The 21,491-nt window shown below is 39.0% G+C and overlaps 1 protein-coding gene across 1 annotated transcript in view; it reads left to right on the plus strand.

Moving 5' to 3' along the window:
* Positions 1-21,491, plus strand: part of insyn1 (inhibitory synaptic factor 1) — a 66,973-nt gene that overhangs the window by 41,686 nt on the left and 3,796 nt on the right. The gene's annotated exons all lie outside the window — the stretch shown is intronic.

Below are 21,491 nucleotides of genomic sequence, written 5' to 3' on the forward strand. Positions count from 1 at the left end.
CCCCATGTTCTTTATCAGGCTCCTCTTGCTGCAAGCGCTTATGTGGCTGAGATAACACTTCTCCGCACACCACCACGTCTCCCTGCCAAATCTGCTGCCTACAATTGTCAAGAGACGCACACACATTAGAACGCAAATCAGGAAGATTGTTAGGAGGGAAAAATGTGCAGCGATATCGCTCCGCAAGGAACGCATATGTATTCTTCGCAGGTTTCAGGCAAGTAATCAATATGTTTTGGAACTTATGAGGGCTCTTTCAATATGTAATTAAAGGAGCTGAACCGGGAGCATTGACTAATTGTTCTCCCAGCGACATGGCTGAGGAAATCTATCCGAAATAACAAGAGGGAGGAAAAACAAGCCGTTTCAGCTTTTGAATGCAAAAACCGAGCCAAAACATCTGGATTTTGATGACTAATCCCCCCACACATAAAGGTTGCATTTAACATAGAAACTGTGCTAAAGTTCAAAACTTCCTCCAAGATGATGGAACCTCGCTTGAAGCAATAGCGGAAGTTAGGTGATGTATGTGGACAAAAATAATTATATGATGTTTTAGCACTTCAGTCAAATATGGAGTATAGTAATGTGGGTTTTAAATAAGTGCAGAAAATGACTGAGAGGCTTTGAAATGCACGTCTCTGCTCCGTTACAGCTCTCGATGTGATTCCAAGAACCGAAGGATGGAAGTTCAATAACATAATATCAATGAAGAGAATCCAGACTCCTGCATTTTGAGATGACACGCTAATTGTTTCACTGATAACTCTCAATGACTGTCCACTGCCGACTCCCATGATCATCACAAATTCTGCCGTTGTCGATGCAGAGGGAGGTTCTGCTCCGCGGCTCGTCTCGGCATGCCCAGAGCTGAGGCCAAGAGACAAAAAGAGCTCAAACGGGGACACAGAAGGTCATCTCAGGGGTCGCCGTCTCCGCGAGGTCTCTCGCTTAAGAGCGGGATGATCGTTCATTTCTCGTCGTCAGAGATGGCAGACAGTTAGGAAGATTCAAACATTACGAGGAAAATGTGTTGGCATCTGTCACTCAGATGATTGACTGCCTGGAGGTAGTTCTCCAGTTCACTAGGTTCTGGTTGCTGTTGCACACAATGCAATGCGCGGGCGGGCGGGAGGACGCGAGAGTGTCTATAAATAGCCGAGCCGGCGATGTGGCGAGAGAGGCAGGTATATGTGGCTGCCAGATGGTGCCTTGTGGGGAATGTCTCCCGGTGATTTTGTTTGCAAATAGGTCTCTGTAAAGTCACCGGCTCCTCTCCTTAGACTTGCCCACTGTTATAGGCAGAGCTTTAGGAACTGCCATATCTGATAAAGGTGCTGCCGACTCAAAGATGTCCCGCCGCTTGCCAGGGAGAGAGTGAAAATGACGCACTGTGACAGGTTTTGTCACTCTCTGAGGCGGCCGCCCTGCAGATTGCCACAGATAGAGATGGCAGAACCCTAGAAGCAATGACAAATTGTTTTGAGAGAAAGAGGTAAGGGAGTCGGTGATTCCAATATCTGTGGCCTACTTTAGCACAGTGGTGGTGAGGAAGGGGAGCTCACCATTACTCAGGAGCTTAGTTTTCGCTCTCCATCACGATATGCGTGGGTGTTGCGACCCTTTGTGTGCAGGGTCCTATCTGAGGGCAGAAATAACCAAACACTGGTAAGAAAACACAATCCAGCCACAATAAAAATAAACCTGCTTCATTAGAAACTCTCCACACAGAGTTTGAAACATGACTGTAAAATCCTAAAATTACTATGGCTGGACTTTTTGAGTCTAAAGATGTACACCGTGTGCATTGTATTGGGACTTTGCATAACTGTGAAGTGGTAAGAAAACAGCATATGGTTTGCAATATGTTTTGCAAATGTGAAAAGCTTCAGTCACATGGCACTGCAGCTGCAACTAGGCCTGTCGCAATAAGCAATAAATCAATTAACCGCTAATTGATAATTCGATCGATAAATTAGGAAATGGTTCATCTCTATTTGCACGATTTATGGTTTTTATCTTTTTCTACCAAAAACTAGATGACAAAAGTCTCCAGTCTGGTGCTTAGGTCTCAACTAAACCATTTTTTAATTACTATTTTGTTTACAAAAAATTCATAATTCATTTTCTTTGTTGTTTTTGTTTATTTTGGATATTAAAAAGTGTTCTAGTGCAGAGTTCAATGTTCATTAAAATTTTAGGTTTATTGATCTTTGAGAATGTGTTCTTGCATTATTTTTGCCATTACCATTATATTACTTGAAATATATGGCTGCATGTTAAAGGCTGTTGCCAAAGGTTGTTGACAAGGATCTTGACAGCATTATGCTTAGATTGATATGCACTGTTAGCTTTCCACTTGTTTTCAAGAAGTTTGATTATTTTACAAAGTATGACCAGAACATCTTCCTTCATAATTTCTACTCGACTCGTCGGAAAACTTTAACGAGAACTCGAGTGGTTTTCTTCCTACCGCTCAGTTAGAACCAGATTTCTAATGATTGTCCTTTCAACAAATTCTTGCACCAGAGCTGTGGATTCACTATTACTACTACTACACTTGAAATAGGCCCCTTGGCTGCTTTTGGTTAATGTTCTCCCTGCCATGTTGTGCCATGTTGTGCCACATAGCCACATTTTTGGATGACTGATTAAGCAGAGCTCCATGAGATAATATGGCAAGGGAAACTGATGGACTGCCTTCATCATGCCTGATTTTGCTGCTATTAATCATGATGCTGTTTGACAAAATTAACTGACGAACTCGGTTTGCAACTAACAGAGAGGTAAACTCAGGTGGGTTTTAAGGTAAAATGGAAATATGCATTCCGTACTGCTCAGATTTGTATTTCCAAATAATTTAACACCATTTATCATTTTTATTTCACCACACAATAGCAGTTTGTGCTTCTCTTTGCTGTTGTATTGCATAAATCCTTACAGAAAACATTGATGTTTATAATGAGACACCGTGAAGTTCAAGTGGGATGAATATTTTTCACAAAAGAATTTTGTCTTCCGTTATCTTTTTTTAAAATAATTTCTTAATTTTTCATTAAAAGGCTGTTTATTGTGCGCATAAGTTTGCAATATTTACATAATGTAAACAGCCTTTCTTCGTTCAACAAGATAGAAAAGTTTTGATCTCTCCCTCCACTGAATGAGAAGGAGTACAATGTTTTGTGAACACAACAGAAACCAGGCTGATTTCACACAGAAATGGCCACATTTTCTGGTTCATAAGTGCTGGCACCGCACCGAATACAAATCACTCGGCTGTGAGAACTCAAACATTGTACCAAAGAACAAATGTAATCTGCAATTATCTTTTGATAAAGCAGACGCGGGTTGTTGTTTTATTCTATCTTATCTACTTGAAGTGCTCCCATCTTCTCACATCCATGACAATGAGAAAGTGGCTGATTAAAACTTTTTTTTTTCTTTCCAGAAGCATCACAGACTTACGTAGCCCGTATTATCTTAAAAGAAGCATAACGAGAAACATATCTTAAAAAATTAAGAGAGGTTTCGGTTAAGTTGGACCGGATGTTTATTATGGAAAGAAAACACTGGAGTAAGTCTTGTATAAAATTTGAAAAATTAAAATGCATGTGGGTGAGAAAATACATAATTTTCATAACTTGATGGATTAGCCTGAAAAATATGTTTTATGCTGTTAACAGTGAACATATTTTGACAGCCCCTTTCATCAAACTCTATTAGCCTACAACATCAGGAAATCCTGTCAGGGATTTGTTGCCATGTTAACACACGGGTTCAAAATATTAAGTCAAAGGATGACCAAGCATCAGCTTTATTAAAAGTATAATTTTGGCATGAACTGAAAACTAAAATCCCTGGGGGAGAGGGGTTGTTTTTTTTTTTTTCTTTAACTATTTAATGTTGTTGTTTTTTATTAAGGCAATGAATGCTTGGATGCATCTCAGCCTGGATTGGTCGGTATTTGTTTAGCAGTACTTCAGGCATAAAAGCTTGAAGAAGAATAAAATGACCTCCCACAGGACTCTAATTGTGTTGAGTATGTCACCCTCTGTCGTATAGTTCATGAAACATAATGTTTAAAAAAGAAAAAGAAAAAAACCCTGGCTGGCTGATTGCCGCAGCCCAATGCAAAGCTAAGAAGTAGTAAATTACTCCTGAGGTTGTGCCATGGCTCCCGTAAAGCTGCGCGGCAAAGGTTTAAATAAAAACAAATTACATGAAGGAGTTGGGTTTTTTTTTTTTGTTTGTTTTTTTCGCTCCTCTGACCCACAGTGTTTTCACTCCACTGTGGCAGATTGGGCTATATTTGTTGGGTAATGATATACGAGTTCACACACTATAAAAGAAAATTGAGCACACTCCCATTAAGATAAGCACTGCAGGCAAAGAAAACCTAGAAATGCCAGTGGCATATTGATTGCCTGCCCTTTATTATTAGTCGAGTTTGCTGGTACTCTCGGCGCTGGACTATTGCTCCAAAGTCACGCACCGCCAGCTATGAGCCGCAATGAAAACCAACAACAAATTTCAGCTAATGAAAATAGATGGAAATTCACCGTCCATCTTCTGAAATATATATATTATATATATACTTTTTTTTTTAAGAAAATAAAAAATGAGCCTGAGATGTGTTCAATATCTTCACGTTGAGAAATTACCATTTTTCGGATAACTATACCGACATTAGATTAAGAATTTAATATGAATCCAAATCCTAATTCCTAACCATAAACCATCAGCCCTCTATTGATGGAAAACTGATGATTTATCTTCCTACTACAAACTGTTTTGGTTATTGGACTCATTCAGGGGAAAGTCATTGTGACACTGAAACATTCTTAATCCTTATGTTCATTACTTGTTTGTAAGTAGCTGCGATTCATGGAAAATTTATAAGAAAATGTTCATATGGTTGCTCTACTAGCAAGCTTGAAAGCTTATGCAAAATATCGATGCCATGTCAACATGTATCAATTTTATTAACTGCATATAAAAAAAATTTTCATTGAAATAGCCAAGATACCTCAAGCACTTTTAGAATGGTAGTAAACTATGTGTTACTTCTAATGAAAAGGAGACCCCATCTGCCATAAGTAACAGATCAACCAGCCACGTTTTGACATGACACCTGCTTGAAGAGTTCGCCACACCATTTAGCTTGTGCTGCAGGTTAAGGGAAAGTTGCAAATGCTTTCATAAAAGGGTACATGAAGAATACAAGGAAAATTAAACCTAACTATAAAAGCAAAAACTATTGGACTTCTAGTCTCTAAATCCATAATCTCCATATTTGATTCTCAGAAACTCCAGCCATTGCTGCATGTTTCTGATTTGTTGCCAATAAATCCTTCAACATGACTAATATGAAGCAAAGAAAAATTACAAAATGCACAAAATTTTATAACATATTAAAGAGCTTAAAGAGCATGTAGTGCACACCGACAGGTAAAACTGAAGGGTTCGTACTTCTCTGGATAAAAACAACAACAAAAAAAAGTTTTTGGTTCTGTTTTTGATACCGCAGAGCTTCCATAGCTGCATATGATGAAGCTAATTGTACAAGTGCAGTTTTTCGTTTTTGGGTACAACACCACCCCCTGTTTGTTTATGTCAACACTGTCAAACAGATTTTTCACACACCAAGAACAAGAATTGCCTGGTTTCCAGCGAGCAATACGGCATTCGGTGGGTGTGGTTCGTTAAGCTACTGCGTCTGTTTCCATTGTAAAAGTGGCCCACATAAACCAACCCTCAGTTGTTGGACCACAGGATAAGGATACAGTATGGTTATGGTGAAGCGACTTGCTTCACACAACACAGTGACTGGGAAACAGAAAAACCTGACTGCTTGCGAAAGGCACAAGATGTACTAGTGCATCATGATGGTTGTCACACTAGAATGACGCCAAATGAGGCGTTTGGGTGTAACTCCGCTAACCCAGTGACAGTCCAACAAGCAGTGGAAACGATCTCCTGAATACTATCGCTTTAAGTGCCAGTCGTAGCTTGCCTTTGCAGTTTATGTTGTTGCTACCTTGAAGGTTGATCCGCTTAGTTTCAAATCCATGAAACTTTCCTAGACTTTTTGATCTAGGAACTAACACATTTGCCAATATTATAAGTGCACTGGACTTCTTTTATACAGCTGACTGTCATGCACAGCAACAAGAAGGGGAGAGAGAAAGAGAACATTTTGGTGAATACAAAATTTTGGCTGAAATCCCACATAGAGGAGTTGAAACCATTGTTACAGCACGATTCCAAAAACTGTAGTCCTTTCAAAGACTGTCTTTTAAAAATCTTGGCGTAGGTTAATGCCAGTAACGCTCCTGCTCACACACAGCAGATAAGATTTTTGTTTGAAGTCTATCTCCCCCCCCACTAGCTTACACTTCCCAGCCACAACAACTCGAAACTTAATTCACTTTTTCAGTAACCGATCCGGATGCTGCACTCACTGCCAACACTTGCCAACAAAACAAATGTGTGTGTGTGTGTGTGTGTGTTTGTTTTGCGTGCGTGCGTGAGTCTGTGTGTGGTAAAATTTTAAAGTGCCAGCAGCTGCTGTGACTTACGGACGCGAGACAGTTATGTCAACAGCTGAAAACAGTCCAGCAGCTGTCATGGATGATACCTGCATGATTAACAGCGAGCTGCATGGCAGAGTTGTCCTTTTCCACACAACCGTATGGCAGACAGAGAGACTCTGCTGCTCGCCTCAACACTGACCGAGGTGATAGATCCGACTTCATTTTCTCACTGGGGAAAGAAAAAAAACAAAAACAAAAAAAATGATAGCTCTCAGAGTAGTCTTAGCTAACTTGGCCTGTTACTCCTCACTTTTGGGTGTGCGCAAACCCATTTACACCCCTAGAATTTCTTTGCAATAACGGCATGCTCTGCTGTATTGCTCAGACAGTCATTAGGCGGCATCGTCTGTCTCCTGCTCTTTGAGACAGGCTGTGATGGGAGCCATAACATGAACCTGGAAGTAAGGATCCTTAATTACAAAAAGGCAGCAGGTGATAGCTTCTGCATGGTAACTCTTGATATGACTCATTTCCCAGACAAACTATAAATAGAACTCTGTGTTTTTCTTTTCTCTCTCAGAGAACAGCCAAAGCTAAATATTTTCCGAGCAGATTTGCTCGCAGCTTCATCCTTACACACAATTAAGGAGCGAGGGAGGTCCATGTGGCAGATAATTTGACTGTAAGCGAAGTGCTAATCAGCTCTAAAGTTGAGAAGAGATTTTAATTCACACCTGTCTTTTCTTAGACGCATCTGTGCTTCCAAGAGATACTGTACTTCTGTGAAATAAGGTGGACAAAAGGATCCGGAGAAGGGCCAGATGTTACAAATGAAACATGGTTGGAGTCAAGAATATGAATTTCTTCTCCCACCTCACATCTCACATTTATCTTACCACTTTTAATCATTTGGTCTCAGTAGTTGTGTTTTCGTTGACCATTTCATTGCGCAATTTGACAATTGGGAAATAAATTTGCTCGATGGAAACACAGCAATTACAAAAAAAACCTGAGGCTTTTGATGAACAGTTTTGGCGCTAGGACGTGGCGCCAAACGTGTGCAAACCACGAACAAGAAAACAGGAAGTAGTTGGAGGATCATGGCGCAGCTTGTTTTTTAGTGACTTATTGCATGAACAAACTTATTCACATGTGATTTTAATAGTGTTTCATATCTAATGGAAATTGTGTTTTTCTACATTAGCGGAATGTCAACAAAGTTTTGCACACATTTGTAATGGAAATGCATCTAAGCGTTGTGGTGTTATTCCAACATATACGAAAAATATGATGAAAATGATTTACATGTAACTGCCTTGATGTAAAAACTGCTTAGGACGCCTTTTAAGTAATATTTTGACATTGCATGTTGTTGCTGCTTTTTTCTTTGTATGTCTATTTATAGTTACCTTTATTTGAATCTTTAGATATAGATAAGGGAATTAGAAAGAGCAAAGATTAGAGTGCTGACAGCCACTACAAATCAGGCTCAAACAAAGATTTGAAAATTAAGACATAAATTATTCACTGAAGATTTCAGGTTTACGCTCATAACCAGTATCGGATAAAACACCAACTAGTCTGGCTTTTAGGTTTTTAGGTTTCTATAGTTGGACAAGCAGATACAGACAATGGATGGATGGATTGCTTTACTTCACAAACATGAACTATTTTGTACTCATCTGTAAAATAAAGTATCCTGAGGTTTGTGGCTGTAATGTGATGAAATGTGAAAATTGGTATGAATAATTTTGAATGTCACAGTATTACAAAGACAGAAAGGTGAACTCAGCTTTTCCTCAACATTAGTTTCAACTCAACATTATTACGAAAATGTGTTTGTACTTTCCTACCATACATTTGTATAATCTAAAATAATGAAATGAATATTTTGAGTGTTTTCTATTTTTACAGCTGTGACACCCAGTTGAGTCCAACCACCTGAGAATACTGCAGAAAGATTACTGAAGTGTTTTGAGTTTTAACTCAGGAAAACCTTTGGTATTTGTTATAAACGCTAATATGCAATTTGTTTTTTCATTAAATAACGTGGAAAGATTTATTTTCGTTCTAAAAACAATATTTTAAAAAAAGGAAATGCTTTTTAACACATTTTTGGCAATCGTGATCTTTATTAATCGGTAGACTAGAAAGAATGGCAGAGAGAAAACTGGAAGGCGTGGCTCCAAATCGAACCCAAGGACAGCAGCTCTATATACGGTGTGCCAGAAAAACGTCCCGATCTTTGCCGTGTTGGTCCCAAAGACGTTCCTCCGTCTAAAAGTCTCACGATTTACAGCTAGAAATATTACTGCTGCTGCTTGTGTAGGTCAATGCCTCTCCGCACTATACTGTAAGTGGCAAATAAATAAGTCAAACCCCAAGATGCAACCAAATCAATTACTGCAGCATAATCAGTCTGTAATGAGATGTGTATATAATTACTTTTTCAGGCAGCATTAACCCTTTGCGAGACTATTCACAATCAGTGAGTCAAACCGGCTCTGACAGCGTGGAAAATTTGTTTATATTGTTCCGTTTTATTTTTGTGTATTAACGTGTTTACACCAATTTACTGCTCTAATAAGAAATATGCAGCGCATTGTTGTTGCAACAAATCAAATGAATTGTAGTTCAAGTAAATCCAAGTATTCCCTTCCATAACCACAAAACTGGGAGCGGCTCTTGCCAAAAATTGGGATAACCACATGGCTTTGGAACTGCTCTCTGTAAATTTGTATTTTTTTTATTCCCCCTCCTCCCTCCTATTTTTCAAGTATATTCTTCCTGTGTGTCTGCTTATTGGTTTGGCTGGTAGACAAACTGAGAGTCTGAGGTATTAGGACGAGGGATTTACTGCTGGATTGGACTGAGCCAGCTCTGACAGCGTTGCTTTGCCCCCGTCTCACGGTCACTTTTACCAGAGCAGATCAACCTGCATTTCCTATAGAACTCCCATCAACCACACATACGTACCTCTGACAGTCGCTTAAAACAGTCGCTGCAAGAAGAGAAATTTATAAAAGCCTTGCTGAGTCATTAAATGGGTGAGCGCGATCTGAACGCGTACACACGTGTGTTTCTCTTCTTTTTTTTTTCCTCTCTCTCTTTCCACTTGCATGTGAGCAGCATGACCCGACATTACACAGGCCTAATCCGTCGCTATCTCTGGGAAGCAGACAGACTGAGGAGCCCTGTAGCGTGGCCCTACCATCTTTTTCTGGTCATTACCGGCACTAGGCCTCTCAGCACGGATAGAAGCAATGAAGGAGAACCTCAATAAATGATCAGTGTGCTCTGCCAGCAACAACACATGCTGCATTTGCTGCCTCCCTCTTGCTGTTTCCATCTTGCTCCCTCCCTGATTGTACAACCCATAACCTCTCCAGGCTGATAGCATAAACCTCCCAAATATGCCCTGCAGCTGTTAAATGAGTCTGTCCAGTCTAATGACCTAAATTTGGGGAAGGAAGTGGTTGATTTCCCAGGCCTCAAGGAGCGAAAAAGCCCACCTCTTGCAAAAAAAAAAAAAAAAAAAAACCCTGAGGGATAAATGAAGCCCATTATATGGCGAAGTTTGTAATGATGTTTTTGATTAGTGAGGTGTCAGGAGGTATTGGCTCTTTGCTCATCATGGCGTTGTTTAGCACTTTAAGGTCTCCAGAAGGATGAGTGGGGCTCTTTTTTTTTTTCATGAGAAAAGATGAAAAAGAACGAAGCACGCGCCTAATGAAGTCTCGAGCTTATAGCTACTCTCATGACAGGATAATTACACCAAATGCTTCCTGTGAACACTTCAAAGGACACTTCATCTGTGTGCCAACACCACAGAACGCATCTCACCAATCAAGATTGCCTGACCTAAATCAGGCCCCCCTCTGGTTTTTCTGTTAATGCCGTCCACTCGAATACTCATTGCATCTCTGCAGAGTAGACCGCACTGGAATCCCAAGCACACTAGATGTACTTGCACTCTAACAGCGAGCGCACAGAGATTAGCCTCGCTCACATTAAAGCAGAAACAAGTTGGCCTCGGACGTTTGTGAAGAAAGTGGAACGTGCTGCTGTATTGTTTCACTTGCTCGGCGTGAAGCAAATGGAGGTCATAGACTAATAACACATTTATCCAGTTTCAGATGTAGAAGTATAGATTTTATATATGTTAAAGAGATTTCGATTTTTTTAAAAAAGTGAGTTTATGTGACGCTATCAGTGGCTTCCCTAATGTAAGCTTTGACAGGCTCAGAGCTCGTCAAATTATTCATAAATATACTATGTTAATAGATATTAACTGTCACAATATCAGCCCAACGCCCACACTGAAAAAAACGAAAGAAAGAATGGAGCTCCAACTTTAAGAAATGAGTTCATTACTTGCTAAATCTAACTATGTACGTAAAAATTAATTTATCCATCTTTGTTTCACGACAACTCTTTTAAGTTGGTTCACTTGGATCATTTTTTAGTGCAGAGTTGTTAACTCCTGAGAGTAAAAAAAGTATTTTTTTTCTGATGTTGCCCGTTTATTTATCATGTAGAAATCAGACAATTTTTTTTAGCTTTACGTCATGTTGTTCCCTCATCAAAAACATACCAGGAGGGTCTGATTCTTTCATGCATGTCTGAGAAATCCTTGAATCTCCCATGGCAACCATTCAGCTGTGCCTAAACCCTTGTTCTCACAAAGCCCCGCCTATTTCCACTACAGCTCCTCCTTCAAGCTCCAGTCGAGCTTCCGCCTGACATAGCACCCTGCCCCTCTGCACCCCCCACAAAACTCCTCCAGACTAGCGGCAGCAGCAATTAGCAAACACCTGGTGGAACTGCGAGTCTGCTGAGCTCATCACATGAACTGCTTTTCAGTCCACTCTCAAGAACAGTTGTTAATGGCATTGTTCTGATGGCGTGATTGAGGTGTAACGTCAGAAAGAGCTGGAGCACAGAGTCCCAATTTCAAGACGCAAATCTTTAAGTCATGTTTGTCATATACAGCAATTTTATAGCACTATGTTCCTATAAAATACATAATACTACCACATTAAAAATAAAATGAAAATAGGCTAGACAAAAATAAGTTTTGGTCAATTATAGCTTGTCATGGAACAAGGTAAACAAGCTGCATACTCCATATTTTGTGGTTTGCTTTAAAATAAAACCTCCTGGAAAAGAGTTTTGTGTTTTCCACATTTCCTGTCTGCCTTCTCAAATCACCAGATGGTCGCAGCAGATGGCTGCTCATACTGAACTCGGTTGGTGCTGAAGGTTTATTCCTGTCAAAAAAAAGTAGTTCCTTTCTACTGTCACCATGTCCTTGCTCGGTATGAAAGCGTGTTAAATTGAGTTACATGCCTCTACTTTCTGCTTAATAAAACCTGCCATAAGCTTAATCTTTCTGAGCTTTTTGCAGCTGTGTGATGCTGAGTATTTAAAATCCCAAACTGCTGTTTTATCCAGTGCTAAATAAGACATCAAAAAAAACAAAAACTTGCACATACCTGGGGGATCCCTTGGATAATTTTCCTTGGGAATGCAGTAAATATGTTCCCTCAGAGTTAGTCTGGGATGATAAATTAGCTTCAGGGGGGTAAGATAAACCATATCAAAACAAAGCAAGTGGCTGGAATCCATTCATATTCTTGTCTTGGGGGAGTTTAAATTGAGGGAAAATAAGGATAAGGTGGTGGGGGAGTGCAAAACTGCAGGCGCTAACTGCATTAAAACAATATTTGTGACTGATTTACTCATGAAGCCAGCATGCAAGGCCATTTTGATAATTGCTGAGACCTTCAGACTGGCATTAAGCGCTTTCAGCAGTGGAAAAGCAGCACAGGGGTAAGATGGAAATCTACTGCAGCATGTTGAGAAAGAAACAAGGCTTGTTTTGATTTATTTGAAGAGCTCAAATGAACATTTCAATTTTTTCCCCGTGAACAAAAGCAAAGCCGTGCAGGATGGGGCATAATAACCAAACAAGCGCCGCAAACTCCTCTGAAAAATGACTCCTGCAAGAATGGGTGGCAAAGTAACAGATGGAGAGAAACCGTTTGAATATAGAGTAATGAAGCGCTCCAGCGAAAATTCCCTCACACGTCGTGCATTTCAAACGAGCCCAGTGAGAGTGTTCTATCCGAGTTCTCTTGGTAAATTGCACCTGATTTATTTTTTACATATGTACAAACCGCATCGTCACAGATGTCCTATTTCAAAGCTGTTTTTATTTGCTGGTAAATACTAGAATATGAATGTGGAAACATGATAGCCTTTCCACAGACATCATTAGAGGCATGTTAAATATGCACTTTTATGTAAGACTTGCAAAAGATGGCAATCTCCATCTGTTTACTCGGCAGCAAACAAAAATCTGCTCATATAGAACGCCATTAATGCCCATCAAGTTATTCCCCTTAAACATCTGTTTAAAGATCACAGTGATTAGAGGATGTGTTATATATTCCCTCTCAGCAGATGCCGTTTAACACCTAAATTCTCACATTCAGTGATTCTGACCTCTGCCTGTATTCCTGTGCTAATGTTCCGGTCCATTTTCAATTAGTGATGCACATAGGGGACCGAGGGGAGAAAAAGCGTGCTTATGTTAAGTCTTTAAAGTCAGTCTTGTAGTTTATTTTTAATGGCACCAACAGTCATTCATCCAGCCCATTTTATTCCTGTATAATCTTGTTTAGGATGGCTAGAGCAAATCACAGCAGGCAATGATCTAGGGTACATTGCAGGGTCAATTCTGAGACAAATGCATGATATTTAGAGTAGTCAGTATGTATAGTTCTGTATGACACACTTGAGCAAAAGTATCACAATTTCATATTTGTCCTGGCATTCATTTACTAATTGGAAATAAAAATGTAAATGTTCCAAGTAATTTTCTTTGATAACAAAAGCTACTCCTTGTGCTGCTGAAATATAAAATACATTACATATATTTACCATATTGATTCTGATGCACATTTAAATATTGGACGTCTAATAAAACAAAGAAGGTAGTTTTCATGTAAATATAGTTTTGAGTTGAATATTTTTCTCCAATATTGCTTTCTGTAATGGTAAGCTAACAAGCTGATATTAGCCAACTAACTAGTTGGGCTAAGCAGGAATTGCAGCCAGCTGTTTTACAGACATGTTGCTACTAGCTAACCAAGTAAACAAGTGTTAGCTTAATAAAAGTGCCTCCCCTTTAGTTCCCTCATGATGACTGTCTGTTTTTCATACATATTTCCAAACAACCTAATGTATGTTCCATATAACTTATGAAAAAGTGTAGAAGTCATCTTTCAGCCAGCTAAAAAAGGGTTTACCATTTTGATTCTGATACACATTTAAATATGTGACACCTAATAGAAAGGAAGGTAGTTTTCACGCAAGTCTTGTTTTTGGTTGAATATCTTGTCCAACATCTTTTTTAAAGAGTAAAAATGGTAAATTACCAAGCTGGTATTAGCTAACTAGCTAGTTGGGCTATGCAGAGATCAGAGTCGACTGTTTTGTAGACATGTTAGCTAACCAAGTAAACCAGCGTTAGCTTAATAAAAGTGGCTCTCATTTTGTTACCATCTCAATATGTTGAGGTGTTAAATACTTGGAAATATTTGGAAAAATATTTCCAAACAACCTAAAATATAGTTCATATAAGTGATGACAAGGAGTGAATGGAACCACAGACAAGGCTGTTAACTGTAAGGCAAGAGTGTTAAACACTGTCCTGTTGGAATTATTTTTATAACTTAAAATATCTGGTCTTAGAAGTACAGTGTGAAGTTGAACTAATTCTGTTGGGTCTTATGTGTCTAAAAGAACTAATATTGCTTTGGGTCGACCCTGGAAAAAGAACGACTCTGACTACCAAGTTGTTACAGATTTTATTTAAAAGATTTAAATAAACACCATCAGATTTTAAAGCTTTTATGCACACTAATGTCTGTTTTTATATCTTATTTTAAATATTAGTTAAAACATTTTTTTTTCAAAGCCAATATACTGCCAAGGCCTAAATAACAGTCAGTGGGGGTGATTCTATTTCCTAAATCACACCTCTGCCAAAGAGGAGCCTCTTCAAGAGCTTTTACATTACTGACCGTGGCCCTGTGTTAGATTATTGTGGACTGTCATTGCCATCACTCTAACTTTCTGTCACAGACAAGGCTCAAAGAGCTCTCTTTCACTCTGACCCTCAATTACCCAGCCCAATCATCTCCGACAGGTGTTGAGGTACAGTAATAAACCCCCGTCTGATGGCGCCGAGGCAACCTCTCCTTTAAAGCACCTCTGAGAGCTGTGAAATGACTAAGCTCCGAGTTGATCAGGTGCTGTGAACACAGTTGACTCATCGCTGCTGGTTGATAGTGTGCAGTGAAACAGAAAAAAGAAATTACAATAACACTTAAAATTACGGCAACACTCACTCGTTTGGTTAAAATTTATAGAAAAGCCCGTATGGGAGAGACATTTACTGTGATCTCGCTCATACACAGAGAGGCGCTCTGAAATTACACCAATTAAACACCTATATTTGAATTTATTTTCGTTTTCTATCATTTATATGATCAGAATACGCGCACAAAAATGACTGACACGGTTATAATTGCGCCCTTCAAACCAAACGGTAACGAAAACAGCCATCAGCAGGGCCTTTGAGAGAAAATTAAAGACTGAAGTTACAGTCAACTCCGCAGCACTTACAGAACATCAACTCTCATACAATCTATTAAGGCTCAACTGTGTCAAAAATAGTCTTTTCAGTCACGAAAATAGGCCATCGCTGTGTCATAAACTGCAAAGAGTGTGAGAGCCATAAAAAGAAGCAGGGATTCACAGGCTGTTTTTTTTTTACTCTAAACTGCCTATCCAAATTTTTACTTTTTTAGAATCATCATGGAAGAAGTAGTCCAGTGAACCTGTCCAGTAGTAAAAATAAAAAAGGTACATCATGTATCAGCATGTTATTCACCCATCTGAATGCATCAGAATATCATCTAAAAGTTATTCCAGAAAATCAGTTCAAAAACTGAAAACTTATCGTATCTATTTTTATTGCTACATTTCAGGAATCCGTTTCAGTTCATTGTTTATTAAAGGTCACATCTAATAAAAACCCCAAGTTCTGTTTCTCAACAAATTACAATTTCACAAGGTGAAAGTAATGTAGACCTTTTTAAAAAAAAAAGAAATGTAGTATCATGGCCGTCACGATCGCGGAGAAAACAACCGACGTTGCAGCTACTGATGCGTTCCACATGCTGGTGAAGCCGCAAAAGGTCACTGATAAAGAAGCTGGCTGCTTAGAGTACTGCATCTTTATTGTATTGAAGGAAAGTTTAGTAGAAAGAGAAAGTGGGGTAGAAACAGTGGCACATGCAGTAAGAATACCTGAATCCTTGACGAGCAAATTAGTGACATTCCTTGAATCAAAACAGCAGCAATCATTTCCTGGGCGAAGGAGAAAAAGGACTGGATTGCTGCTGGGGGATCCAAAGCTGTTTTCTTTAGATGGAAAAAAACAACAACTTTCATTTGGAAATCAATAACCTTGAGTCTGGAGCAACAGCGGAAAGGCCCAGAATTCACGTTGATTGAGGTTCAGTGTAAAGCTTTGGCTCCTGTCCAAACTAACAGAAGTACTGATGCCTGGTATGAGAACCATGGTATCAATGTGCTTGACCTGCTAAATGACTTGATCCGAACCTCATGAGAATCTGAGGTTTTGTCAAGAGGAATATAAAAGACACCAGAGCCGCAATGTAGATGAGCTGAATTGTACAGTTAAAGTAACGTGGGTTTCCTTTATGCCTCAGCAGAGCCACAGGTGGACCGACTTCATGTCAGGCTGCACTGGTGCAAAAGGAAACTAAATGTACTATACACTACAGGGACAGCCTCTGTATTTTTTAAACTGGATATTGTGTTTAGTAGCTGTAATTCAAAATGATCAATATTTGTCTAAACACCTAAAATACAGCATTTAATGAATTTATTAGTTGTTGTTTTTTTAGTTGGATTGCTGAAAGAATTAATTTTCCAAACGAAGCTCCAATTTATTTCGATGCACCTGTACATCTGTGGTTATTTTCGGTCATCAAAAACATTTTTATTTGTTGCAGCGCTGTGACATAGTCAGCGTTTGTTTTATTTCTCTTACAGGGACTACTGAAGGTAACTGCTCCTGATGGGCTCAGTCAATTCAATTAAAATAATTCAACAAAACTACAATTTTACATTTTTCTTCAAAGGAAATGAAATGTCACCGTCACTCATATCGTCAAAGTATCTTCAGAGTAGTTGTGGATGGTGATGCTGTGAGCAGTCAGAAGCTTCTGTGCTATATGACAAGCTAACAGCTTGATTTCCAGGCACCAAAGACAATATTCCACAGTAACAGCATCATTAATGAAGCATTGCTAATCTATTTCATTTGCTTTTGATGCTCCTCTTTAGATCTTTGTTTGGCCATGCATCCACGAAGCCTCCTTTTCAAATCCTCTGAGATTTGGGGTCATAGTTCGGGCATTATTTAAGCTTTTCCGATGCTAATCAGCTGCTCCCGGTAGTAAAAACAATACCTTGTTGCTACAGTTGCACATTGTAACTGTCAAAAATACTAAAAGTACAAGCAAAAATCATTCTGTTGCCCAAAAACTGCCAAGTCATTCCAGTTCGTTCTCCCGTTTCATCACAACTTCTTGAAGAAGGAGAAAAGTGCAGAGCTTTCTGTTGCTGCTGCATAAACCATCCAGAGAGTCTCAGCAGACCCTTTAAGTCAAGACAGTTACAACACTTAATGAACCTACAACATGCCGCAGTAACTACGATGCAACCTCCAACTTGCTGTTATAATGATGTTTTGAAATGCACCTGATAATTTTAAAATCCGCTGATTAATAGTTGTGTAATGAAGTAAACAAAACGTTTCAAGTCTCTCTCTCTCTCTCTCCAAGCCTGGAGAGGCATTTTACATTAAGGGCTCCAACGAGTTAAAGTCTGCAAATCACACAGCAAACAGGGTTGAGTGATTCAGGGATTAGAGGATTCATACAGCCCAATTCCCTCAGACAGTCTGCCAGCAGACACGCACCGTCCAGGTACTCAAGAGGTGTACGATGATGCGGCTGGTGGATCTGCAAAAAAGAAGAAGAAAAAAAAAAAGAACAGAAGACTCATTGACAGACGAACCAAGGCCAGGCATGAGGTGGCGTACAGTTGGATTCAAAATATAGATGGTTTCACTTAACGGCATGAAATGTCTTTCCGTGATTTTCTGGAGTTATGGAGCCTTTCAGGTTTTCCATATTTTTGATTTCTTAAGATTTAAACAGAATTTTCCTCCATCTGCTTGTGAGGGGGAGAAAAAACCCTGCATAGCTGCAGAGTATTAAAAACTGCCGTTGGGATCATCTAATAAACTGGACTCTAAAAATCCATGCTTCTCCAACAGCAACTAATTTATTCAACAATTTTATGATAATGTGCGTACACATCCAAATGCATCAAATGCAATAAAAAAACTGTTTAAATCTTGTTTTTTTTAATCATTATTATCAATGCTCTGTTTATTGAGGGTGTATTAAGAAAATGAAATGTATGCAAAAAAAAAATTACTAAATTAGTCTCAGGAACTGGGTGGTAATGCTCAGAATTTAATTAAAAGTTGTGGATAGAATATTTTCTTGGTCTAAATACAGGGATGAGATTTAAATTTGTGCTGCAATTATACTTATTTTGCAGTCATTAGAGCCCGAGAGAAGCAAACACTGCAAATAATTATAATTCTCAGGGCGAAATTACAGTTTCTCCTCTTTTCATCTTCATTTATGTCGCTAATCCACGTGAACTCTTCTCTCTTTTTTTTTTGTAGGACTAAACAAAACTTCAAAACAGCGCTTAATTGCTCGATAGTTTGGGGGAAATGTATCGTTTACAAGCTACGTGAGCCGTGAGTGTTTTCGTTTCACGATCCATTGTTGAAAGCCGAATGTGCTGATTGAGGGAGCTAAAATGTCAAGTACAGAGGGGCTTGGATTTTAGGTGTTGTCAAGCAAAGCAGCGCAATTTCCACTGAAGGGCATTCTATTCATCAAACACTCAACACCACGGCTCCTGATCACGGAAGCATTCAGGTCAATTTAGAGGGAATAATAAATAAAATGTCTTTTAGTGATATGTTTTCATGCAGCGGTGGGATATTTCTGTTAATTTTGGTGTGAATTTTAGGGTGTGTATATGAATAAAAAAACACAAAAAAAAAACAAAGCAGCTTTAACCAATCAGACAACGGGTTTCTTTCCGCCTCTTTCTGCCTGCTGCCGTTTCGTGAGTCGTGGCACGTTGTCAGTGTTACAAGCTCATTTCAGAGGATATTTAATTTTGTGCGGATGCGACATGGAGCAATTTAAAACACCTGTCCACAGGAGGCCGTGCTGAAAAACACAACCCATTTCAAACACATTAACAAACAATTTAGGTTTCACGGATAAAAAAAAAAAAAAAAAAGTCTTGGAAAAGCAAACAGATCTATTAGCAGCTGTGGATAAATCTTGGCTTTTGCTGAACTTGGCAGTGGGGGTTGTGGGGCGGTTGTGCATTTGTACAGGATGTCAAGCACAGAAAGCATCTGGAAACGTCATGTTATGCTGTACAAAAAAAAATCCACTAAGACTTAGTTTAATGCAAGGCATTAATTTTAGAATAATTCTGTTCTGTTGTTTCTGCACATTATCTATGAAAAAAATGTTGTTTTGTGTTGACAGCTGCAAGAGCTAACATGAATGCAAGTTGATGTGAAGGTGGGAAGAGAACAGACAAAAAAAAAAAAAAAAGAACTACATTTAGGAACGCTATGGATCAAAATTCTCAGCCTGGAAAAGATGTTGAAGATCAGGCTGGGAGTTGCTGTGTATCCATTAACCATAAAATTATGCAAATTGAAAGTACGAAAATAAATTTCCTTAACGGGAAAATCAGCCGTATCGAAATAATGTATTTCGCAAAAACTACAACGGGAGCATTTTTTTCACATCACGAGTCATGTGATCAAGAACCAGATGTTACTATTGATGGAAAAGACCAAGAAGACAATATGAAGTAGAAGAAGGATGGTGGTTTGTTTTGTTTGTTTTTTTTTTCAGACTATGTGCCAACACCACTAGGTTCATAAAAAGTTTGAATGTGTTGAATCCAGAAGTATTCTGTAAAATTGCAACAATCTCCCCAAACTGGCTCATTCATAGCGGCTCCCAAGTATGAGGAACTTGTCGCTCCAACGCCTGAATAAGACGCCATCTCCTGTGATTACTGATGCTCTAGCGCCATGACTGACTGATTAACATTTCTCATGTAACTGTTTACATCCTTCGTTTCCATGATTTTTAATGACTTACCACATGAACCAGCTGATTCACTTCTGGTTTTAATTTAATTTCGTATTCAATGGAAACACCGCAATTGCAAAATTGTGTTTTTTCGACATGAGGAGAACATAGACAAAGATTTATGCACATTTGTAATGAAAACTTAGCAACTGATAAGATCGGCTCCAAGAGGAGCTGTGTGGCTTTCATCCCAGCTACGAAACAGTGAACCAGATTCTTTACCGTCGTAGAATTGCTGAGGCTGTCGTGGGGAGAATGCTTCTGCGGGATACATGCGTTTTGTGGATCTGGATACCCCTGAGGTGTTATGTAAAAGGTGCCGCAGGAGTAACGGGGAATCCATGTGGCTTTTAAGGTTGATCAGGATCCCCCCCCCCCCCCCAGGCGAATCCCTTTGCAGGTCTTCCAGACATGTTCCGTTGGGAGTAGACCCGAGGGAAGAACCCAGAATTTGTTGCAGGGACAGTATATCCAGTCTGACCTGGCAACACCTTGAGACCTGTCAGAGTGAGCTGGAGGATGTTGCCACTTAGTGAAAAACATTATACAGATTTACTTACTCAGACTGATGCCTTTATTTCTGCTAATTATGATGATTTTCTGCTTACAGCAGAAATATTACATCAGACCAATAAATATTTTTTTAATACCGAAATAAAGGCTTACTGAATATTATGCTTAATACTGGTTTTTTTAAAAGTCTCGTCTTTTTAGCTTCGTTTTCACAAATGTATCTAAAGTCTTTTTCTTATTTTTTCATCTGGTGAAGTCATTCACCAGTTGAATGGCTTCATCATTCATCTAGTGATGAATGATACATCATTTGCTTCGATGTATAACGAACTGTTGAAGATCGGTGTAGAACATTGCAGTGCAGATCCGTTTAGTGTTTAGTCTTTTCTTCATTCTGATGTGGTGTCAAATAGCATAGTTATTTTTTCTTGTTAAGAGTTTTTGCTCACATAATAAGCAATCTTTGTTTTGTGTAACATTATTCAGTTCAACTTTGATCAGTGCAAGTCAGGAACGTCCGACTGCGGTCCTCAAGAGTTGGTGTCCTGCATCTTTTAGGCATCTACTCCAACACAGCTGTAATAATGGAGGAATTTCATTAGTATGTCATCAAGCTTATGCTTGATGATGTATATATATATATTATTTTTTTTATTCATGCGTGTTTAACTTGGGAAACAAACATGCAGGACACTGGGTTAGGTAAGATATCTTGGATCTAGCTGTTTTAGATTCAGAAGGAGAGATGATCAAATGGAACAACCCTTCAGTTTTGTGCCGTAGGAGGCCCTGAAACACTTACAAACACACGTCGTTAGCAGCTAATGGTTAGCGAGACACAGGACCCTCACAGCGCTCACAAATTAATCATATGTTGTCAGTGCCTCCATTTTGGGTTTTTTTCTACCTAGTGCCCTAAATGTTGCTACATAGCCAATTTAACAGCAGCAGTTGCTTTTTTTAATAGTTATGTGTCAGCTAAGTCTAAGACATATTAGCTGAATCCATCTCTATCAGCACATCAGAGTAACAGAAAAGCCTTTTTGTTTTCATTTTCCTGACTTTAATA

This window comes from Poecilia reticulata, linkage group LG3 (assembly GCF_000633615.1).
Source record: "Poecilia reticulata strain Guanapo linkage group LG3, Guppy_female_1.0+MT, whole genome shotgun sequence".
Classification (NCBI taxonomy): Eukaryota; Metazoa; Chordata; class Actinopteri; order Cyprinodontiformes; family Poeciliidae; genus Poecilia; species Poecilia reticulata.